The sequence below is a fragment of the Hordeum vulgare genome, chromosome 6H, assembly GCF_904849725.1.
Source record: "Hordeum vulgare subsp. vulgare chromosome 6H, MorexV3_pseudomolecules_assembly, whole genome shotgun sequence".
Lineage (NCBI taxonomy): Eukaryota > Viridiplantae > Streptophyta > Magnoliopsida > Poales > Poaceae > Hordeum > Hordeum vulgare.
The window spans coordinates 543,059,526-543,068,395 of NC_058523.1; positions in this window are offsets into that span (position 1 = coordinate 543,059,526).

An 8,870-nucleotide genomic window follows, 5' to 3' on the forward strand; every position below is an offset into this window, starting at 1 on the left:
GGGGTGATTGGCTAACAGTTTGACGGTAAAATTGATCTCTGTTGAGTAGCTCGTGCTGCCCGAAATATCCTGGTATATGTTGCTGGGGCATGCTAAATTAAAAGCCTTAATAAGCCTAGACTAGTGCTAGGTACGTGTTTGTCGGTCAGTGACATGATTAGTTTGCACATTCGGTGCATGCTTAGCCAAAACCTAGGACTCCTAACATCAGAGGACACTTTACACGATTGGGACATGGGGTTTACTTAACAGAGTGCTGCATGCATCATTATCTCTTGATTGGGACCTGGGGTTTACTTCTTGGTAGAGGTCGAAGAAGCTTATTTCAACAGCACATGGTCAGAAATAGGAGTATCTCTGAAGAAATCACTCACCTATCTGCTCCCTCTCTGACTTAGCCCGAAGTGGTATTAGCAGTAGTACTTAATGAGTTATCGCCCTGGAAGACTAGAATGTTCCAGGAGTAATATATACAATCGCTTTTTCTTCACAATATTCAATTGCTTCGTCGACTTAACCGAGGCCATCGGATCATCATCGCGATCTGGTGAGTAAACTATGTCAATGGCTCAATCAACTGTAACTTTTAGTTTTCCTAACATCAATTAACTCGATGTGCATTAGTACTGCCATGGGTTAGGTTCGGTAGCATATATAATAAACGATTATCATGAACAGAGAAATTTGATAGCAACTACTCCCTTCGTTCTAAATATAAGTTTTTCTAGAGATTCTACTAGAGGATTACATCTGGATGTATATAGACATACTCTAGAGTGTAGATTAATTCATTTTGCTTTGTATATAGTCATCTAATGAAATCTTATAAAAGACTTATATTTAGGAATGGAGGGAGTACTTTATTATTGTCTCGAGGGCATATTTTCAACAGGGCCACCCACAACGCTGACCAACCTAGATCGTCTACCATGGTACCCACGACCGCGAGCATCCCAACACCCCAAAGCTAGGGATGCCCAAGCATGCACCACACAACCGACCTATTGTCGTCACCCTCCGCCAACACCTCAATAGTAATCGTTGCCAAAGCCGCACACCGTGAAGAACCGAGCACCTCCCGCGGCACTCGTTAGTCGTCAGGACTCAATCCAATCGGACCGATTTGCACACCTCCGCCGAAGGGTCTACTGTTGGAAATATGCCCTAGAGGCAATAATAATTAGTTATTATTATATTTCTTTGTTCATGATAATCGTTTATTATCCATGCTATAATTGTATTGATTGGAAACACAATACTTGTGTGGATACATAGACAAAACACTGTCCCTAGTAAGCCTCTAGTTGAATAGCAAGTGTTGTTACTTGATAACGGGATCACATCATTAGGAGAATCATGTGATGGACTAGACCCAAACTAATAGACGTAGCATGTTGATCGTGTCATTTTGTTGCTAATGTTTTCTGCGTGTCAAGTATTTGTTCCTATGACCATGAGATCATATAACTCACTAACACCGGAGGAATGCTTTGTGTGTATCAAACGTCGCAACGTAACTGGGTGACTATAAAGATGCTCTACAGGTATCGCCGAAGGTGTTCGTTGAGTTAGTATGGATCTAGACTGGGATTTGTCACTCCGTATGACGGAGAGGTATCTCGGGGCCCACTCGGTAATACAACATCACACACAAGCCTTGCACGCAATGTGACTTAGTGTAAGTTGCAGGATCTTGTATTACGGAACGAGTAAAGAGACTTGCCGGTAAACGAGATTGAAATAGGTATGCAGATACTGACGATCAAATCTCAGGCAAGTAACATACCGAAGGACAAAGGGAATGACATACGGGATTATATGAATCCTTGGCACTGAGGTTCAATCGATAAGATCTTCGTAGAATATGTAGGATCCAATATGGGCATCCAGGTCCCGCTATTGGATATTGACCGAGGAGTCTCTCGGGTCATGAATACATAGTTCTCGAACCCGCAGGGTCTGCACACTTAAGGTTGGACGTTGTTTTATGCGTATTTGAGTTATATGGTTGTTTACCGAATGTTCATCGGAGTCCCGGATGAGATCACAGACGTCACGAGGGTTTCCGGAATGGTCCGGAAACGAAGATTGATATATAGGATTACTTCATTTGGTTACAGGAAGGTTTTCGCGCATTACCGGTAATGTACCGGGAATGACGAATGGGTTCCGGATCTTCACCGGGAGGGGGGACCACACACCCGGGAGGCCCCAAGGACCTTGGGGGTGGCGCACCAAGTAGGTGGGGTCAGCCCAAGGCTGTCTTGCGCAAGAGAAAGAAAAAACCAAAAGAAGAGAAAGAAAAAAAGGGAAAGGTGGGAAAAGAGAGAAGGACTCCACCTTCCAATCCTAGTTGGACTAGGATTGGAGGAGGACTCCTCCTCCCCTTGGTGGCGCAGCCCTTGGGGCTCCTTGAGCCTCAAGGCAAGCCTCCCCTCCCTCCTCCTATATATATGGAGCAATTAGGGCTGATTTGAGACAACTTTTGCCACGGTAGCCCGACCACATACCTCCACGGTTTTACCTCTAGATCGCGTTTCTGCGAAGCTCGGGCGGAGCCCTGCTGAGATTAGATCACCACCAACCTCTGGAGCGCTGTCACGCTGCTGGAGAACTCATCTACCTCTCCATCTCTCTTGCTGGATCAAGAAGGCCGAGATCATCGTCGAGTTGTACGTGTGCTGAACGCGGAGTTGCCGTCCGTTCGGCACTAGATCGGAGCGGATCGTGGGACGGATTGCGGGACGGTTCGTGGGGCGGATCGAGGGACGTGAGGATGTTCCACTACATCAACCGCATTCACTAACGCTTCTGTTGTGCGATCTACAAGGGTACGTAGATCGGAAATCCCCTCTCGTAGATGGACATCACCATGATAGGTCTTCGTGCGCGTAGGAAATTTTTTGTTTCCCATGCGACGTTTCCCAACAGTGGCATCATGAGCTAGGTTCATGCGTAGATGTCTTCTCGAGTAGAACACAAAAGTTTTTGTGGGCGGTGATGTGTGTTTTGCTGCTCTCCTTAGTCTTTTCTTGATTTCGCGGTATTGTTGGATTGAAGCGGCTTGGACCGACATTACTCGTACGCTTACGAGAGACTGGTTTCATCGCTACGAGTAACCCCCTTTGCTCAAAGATGACTGGCAAGTGTCGGTTTCTCCAACTTTAGTTGAATCGGATATGACCGAGGAGGTCCTTGTATAAGGTTAAATAGAAATTCATATATCTCCGTTGTGGTGTTTGCGTAAGTAAGATGCGATCCTACTAGATACCCATGGTCACCACGTAAAACATGCAACAACAAAATTAGAGGACGTCTAACTTGTTTTTGCAGGGTATGCTTGTGATGTGATATGGCCAACGATGTGATGTGATATATTGGATGTATGAGATGATCATGTTGTAATAGATAATATCGACTTGCACGTCGATGGTATGGCAACCGGCAGGAGCCATAGGGTTGTCTTTAAACTAACATTTGTGCTTGCAGATGCGTTTACTATATTGCTAGGACGTAGCTTTAGTAGTAATAGCATGAGTAGCACGACAACCCCGATGGCGACACATTGATGGAGATCATGATGATGGAGATCATGGTGTGACACCGGTGACAAGAAGATCGTGCCGGTGCTTTGGTGATGGAGGTCGAGAAGCACATGATGATGGCCATATCATGTCACTTATGAATTGCATGTAATGTTAATCCTTTATGCACGTTATCTTGCTTAGAACGACGGTAGCATTATGAGGTGACTCTCACTAAAATTTCAAGATGACATTGTGTTCTCCCCGACTGTGCACCGTTGCGTCAGTTCTTCGTTTCGAGACACCACGTGATGATCGGGTGTGATAGACTCAACGTTCACATACAACGGGTGCAAAACAGTTGCACACGCGGAACACTCGGGTTAAGCTTGACGAGCCTAGCATGTGCAGACATGGCCTCGGAACACATGAGACCGAAAGGTCGAGCATGAATTGTATAGTTGATATGATTAGCATAGAAATGCTTACCACTGAAACTATTCTCGACTCACGTGATGATCGGACTTGAGATAGTGGATTTGGATCATGTACCACTCAAATGACTAGAGAGATGTACTTTTTGACTGGGAGTTCTTAAGTAATATGATTAATTGAACTAATTGTCATGAACATAGTCTAATGGTCTTTGCGAATTACGATGTAGCTTGCGCTATAGCTCTATTGTTTTTATATGTTCCTAGAGAAAATTTAGTTGAAAGTTGATAGTAGCAAACTTTGCAGAGGATTGTCCTCGTTGCTGCGCAGAAGGCTTGTGTCCTTAATGCACCACTCGGTGTGCTGCACCTCGAACGTCGTCTGTGGATGCTGTGAACATCCGACATACACGTTTCTGATGACTACACGATAGTTCAGTACAAAATACTTAATGGCTTAGAAGCAAGGCGTCGAAGACGTTTTGAAACGTCACGGAACATAAGTGATGTTCTAAAGAGATGAAATTGTGATTTCATGCTTGTGCCCTTGTTAAGAGGTACGAGACCTCCGACAAGATTCTTTGTCCACAAAGTAAAGGAGAAAAGCTCAATCGTTGAGCATGTGCTCAGATTGTCTGAGTACGACAATCGGTTGAATCAAGTGGGAGTTAATCTTCCAGATGAGATAGTGATAGTTCTCCAAAGTCACTGCCACCAAGCTGTGAGAGCTTCGTGAGGAACTATAACATATCAAGGATAGATACAATGATCCTTGAGCGATTCGCGATGTTTGATACTGCGAAAGTAGAAATCAAGAAGGAGCATCAATAGTTGATGGTTAGTAAAACCACTAAGTTTCAAGAAAGGCAAGGGCTAGAAGGGATACTTCGTGAAATGACAAAACAGCTGCTGCACTAATGAAGAGACCCAAGATTAAAACCAAACCCGAGACTAAGTGCTTCTGTAATGAGGGGAACAATCACTGAGGCGGAGCAACTCTAGATACTTGGTAGATAAGAAGGCTGGCAAAAGTCGAAAGAAGTATATTTGATATACATAATGTTGATGTGTACTTTACTAGTACTCCTAGTAGCACGAGGGTATTAGATACCGGTTCGGTTGCTAAGTGATTAGTGACACGAAATGAAAGCTACGGCATAAACGGAGACTAGCTAAAGGCGAGGTGATGATACGTGTTGGAAGTGTTTCCAAGGTTGATATGATCAAACGCCGCACACTCCATCTACCATCGGGATTGGTGTTAAACCTAAATAATTGTTATTTGGTACTTGCATTAAGCATGAACATGATTGGATCGTGTTTATTGCAATACGATTATTCATTTAAAGAGAATAATGCTTACTCTATTTGCTTGAATAAATCACATTCAATGGTTTATTGAATCTCGATCGTAGTGTTACGCATGTTCATAATATTGGTGCCAAAAGATACGAGGTAATGATGATAGTACCACTTACTTGTGGCACTACCGCTTGAGTCATGTTGGTATAAATTGCATGAAGAGGCTCCATGCTGATGGATCTTTATACTCACGTGATTTTGAATCACTAGTGACATGCAAATCATACCACATGAGCAAGGCATTGTTTTCATTGAGATGAAACAAGATAGTAACTTGTTGGAAGTGATACATTTTGATGTATGCAGTCCAATGGATGCTGAGGCACGCAGTGGATATCATTATGTTCTTACTTCAATGACGATTTGAGTGGATACAAGAATATTTACTTAATGAATCACAAGTTTGAAATATTGAAAAGTTCAATTCTGTTTCGGAGTGAAGTTCGTCGTAACAAGAGGATAAACTGTCTACAATATGATCATAGAAATGAATATCTGAGTTACGAGTTTTGGTACGCAGTTAAGACAATATGGAAATTGTTTCGCAGTTCATGCCACCTGCAACATCATAGTGTGATGATGTGTCTGAACGTCATAGCCACACACTATTTGGTATGGTGCATGCTATGATGTATCTTATCGAATTACCACTATCGTTCATGGGTTATGCATTAGAGACAACCGCATTCACTTTAAATAGGGCACCACGTATTTCCGTTGAGATGACACAGTATAGACTGAGATTTAGAGAAATCTAAACTGTCGTTTCTTGAAAGTTTGGGGCTTCGACACTTATGTGAAAAAGTTTCAGTCTGATAAGCTCGAACCCAAAGCGGACAAATGCATCTTCATAGGATATCCAAAACAGTTTGGTACATCTCCTATCTCAGATCCGAAAGCAAAGTGTTTGTTTCTAGAAACGGATCCTTTCTCGAGGAAAGGTTTCTCTCAAAAGAATTTAGTGGGAGGGTGGTAGAACTTGATGAGGTTATTGAACCATCACTTCTACCAGTGTGTAGCAGGGCGCAGGAAGTTGTTCCTGTGGCGCCTACACCAATTGAAGTGAAAGATGATGATGGTGATCATCGAGCATCGGATCAAGTTACTACAAGCCTCGTAGGTTGACAAGGTCGTGTACTACTGCAGAGTGGTACGGTGACCCTGTCTTGGAGGTCATGTTGTTGAGCAACAATGAACCTACGAGTTATGGAGAAAGCAATGGTGGGCCCGGATTCCGACAAATGGCTGGAAGCCATGAAATCCGAGAGAGGATCCAGGTATGAAAACAAACTGTAGACTTTGGAAGAACTACTTGATGGTCATAGGACTATTGAGTAAAGATGGATCTTTAAAAGGAAGACAGACGATGATGGTGATAATTCACTATTAAGAAAAGCTCGACTTGTCGCAAAGATGTTTCCGACAAGATCAAACAGTTGACTATGATGAGACTTTCTCACTCGTAGCGATGCTAAAAGTCTGTTAGAATTATGTTAGTAGTTGTTGCCTTATTTTTGAAATATTGCACATAGGATGTCAAAACATTGTTTCCTCGACGGTTTCCTTGAGCAAACATTGTATGTGATACAATCAGAAGGTTTTGTCGATCCTAAAGATACTAACAAGTATGCAAGCTCCAGCGATCCTTCAATGGACTGGTGCAAGCATCTCGGAGTTGGAATATACACTTTGATGAGATGATCAAAGATTTTGGGTTTGTACAAGGTTTATGAGAAACTTGTATTTCCAAAGAAGTGAGTGGGAGCACTATAGAACTTCTGATAAGTATATGTGGTTGACATATTGTTGATCAGAAGTAATGTAGAATTTCTGTGAAGCATAAAAGGTTGTTTGAAAGGAGTTTTTCAAAGGAATACCTGGATTGAGCTACTTGAATGTTGAGCATCAAGATCTATGGAGATAGATCAAAACGCTTAATAGAAGTTTCAACAAGATGCATGCCTTGACAAATTTTTGAAGGAATTCGAAATAGATCAGCAAAGAAGGAGTTCTTGACTGTGTTGTAAGGTGTGAATTTGAGTAAGACTCAAAATCCGACCACGACAGAATAAAGAGAATAGACGAAGGTCGTCTTCTATGCCTTAGCCGTAGACTCTAAAGTATGCCATGCTGAGTACCGCACCTGATGTGTGCCTTGCAGCAAGTTTGTTAAGAGGTACACAGAGTGATCCAGGATTGAATCACTGATCAGCGGTCAAAGTTATCCTTAGTAACTAAATAGACTAAGGATTTTTTCTCGATAATGGAGGTGGTTAAAGAGTTTGTCGTAAAGGGTTACGTCGATGCAAGCTTTGACACTAATCCGAATAACTATGAGTAGTGAAACGGATTCGTATAGTAGAGTAGATATTTGGAGCATTTCCGAATAGCACGTAGTAGCAACATCTATAAGATGACATAAAGATTTGCAAAGAACGCACGGATCTGAAAGTTTCAGAACCGTTGACTAAAACCTCTCTCACGAGCAAGACGTGATCAAACCCCAGAACTATATGGGTGTTGGATTCGCTGAAATCACATGGTGGTGTGAACTAGATTATTCACTCTAGTGCAAGTGGGAGACTATTGGAAATATGCCCTCGAGGCAATAATAATTAGTTATTATTATATTTATTTGTTCATGATAATCGTTTATTATCCATGCTATAATTGTATTGATTGGAAACACAATACTTGTGTGGATACATAGACAAAACACTGTCCCTAATAAGCCTCTAGTTGACTAGCTCGTTGATCAAAGATGGTCAAGGTTTCCTGGCCATAGGCAAGTGTTGTTACTTGATAACGGGATCACATCATTAGGAGAATCATGTGATGGACTAGACCCAAACTAATAGACGTAGCATGTTGATCGTGTCATTTTGTTGCTACTGTTTTCTGCGTGTCAAGTATTTGTTCCTATGACCATGAGATCATATAACTCACTAACACCGGAGGAATGCTTTGTGTGTATCAAACGTCGCAACGTAACTGGGTGACTATAAAGATGCTCTACAGGTATCGCCGAAGGTGTTCGTTGAGTTAGTATGGATCTAGACTGGGATTTGTCACTCCGTATGACGAAGAGGTATCTCGGGGCCCACTCGATAATACAACATCACACACAAGCCTTGCAAGCAATGTGACTTAGTGTAAGTTGCAGGATCTTGTATTACGGAACGAGTAAAGATACTTGCCGATAAACGAGATTGAAATAGGTATGCAGATACTGACGATCAAATCTCAGGCAAGTAACATACCGAAGGACAAAGGGAATGACATACGGGATTATATGAATCCTTGGCAGTGAGGTTCAATCGATAAGATCTTCGTACAATATGTAGGATCCAATATGGGCATCCAGGTCCCGCTATTGGATATTGACCGAGGAGTCTCTCGGGTCATGTCTACATAGTTCTCGAACCCGTAGGGTCTGCACACTTAAGGTTCGACGTTGTTTTATGCGTTTTTGAGTTACTAGCAAAAGGGCACATGCGTTGCAACGGGAGAAAAAAAAATACCACACGGCACACGCTCTTAATTTATAAAA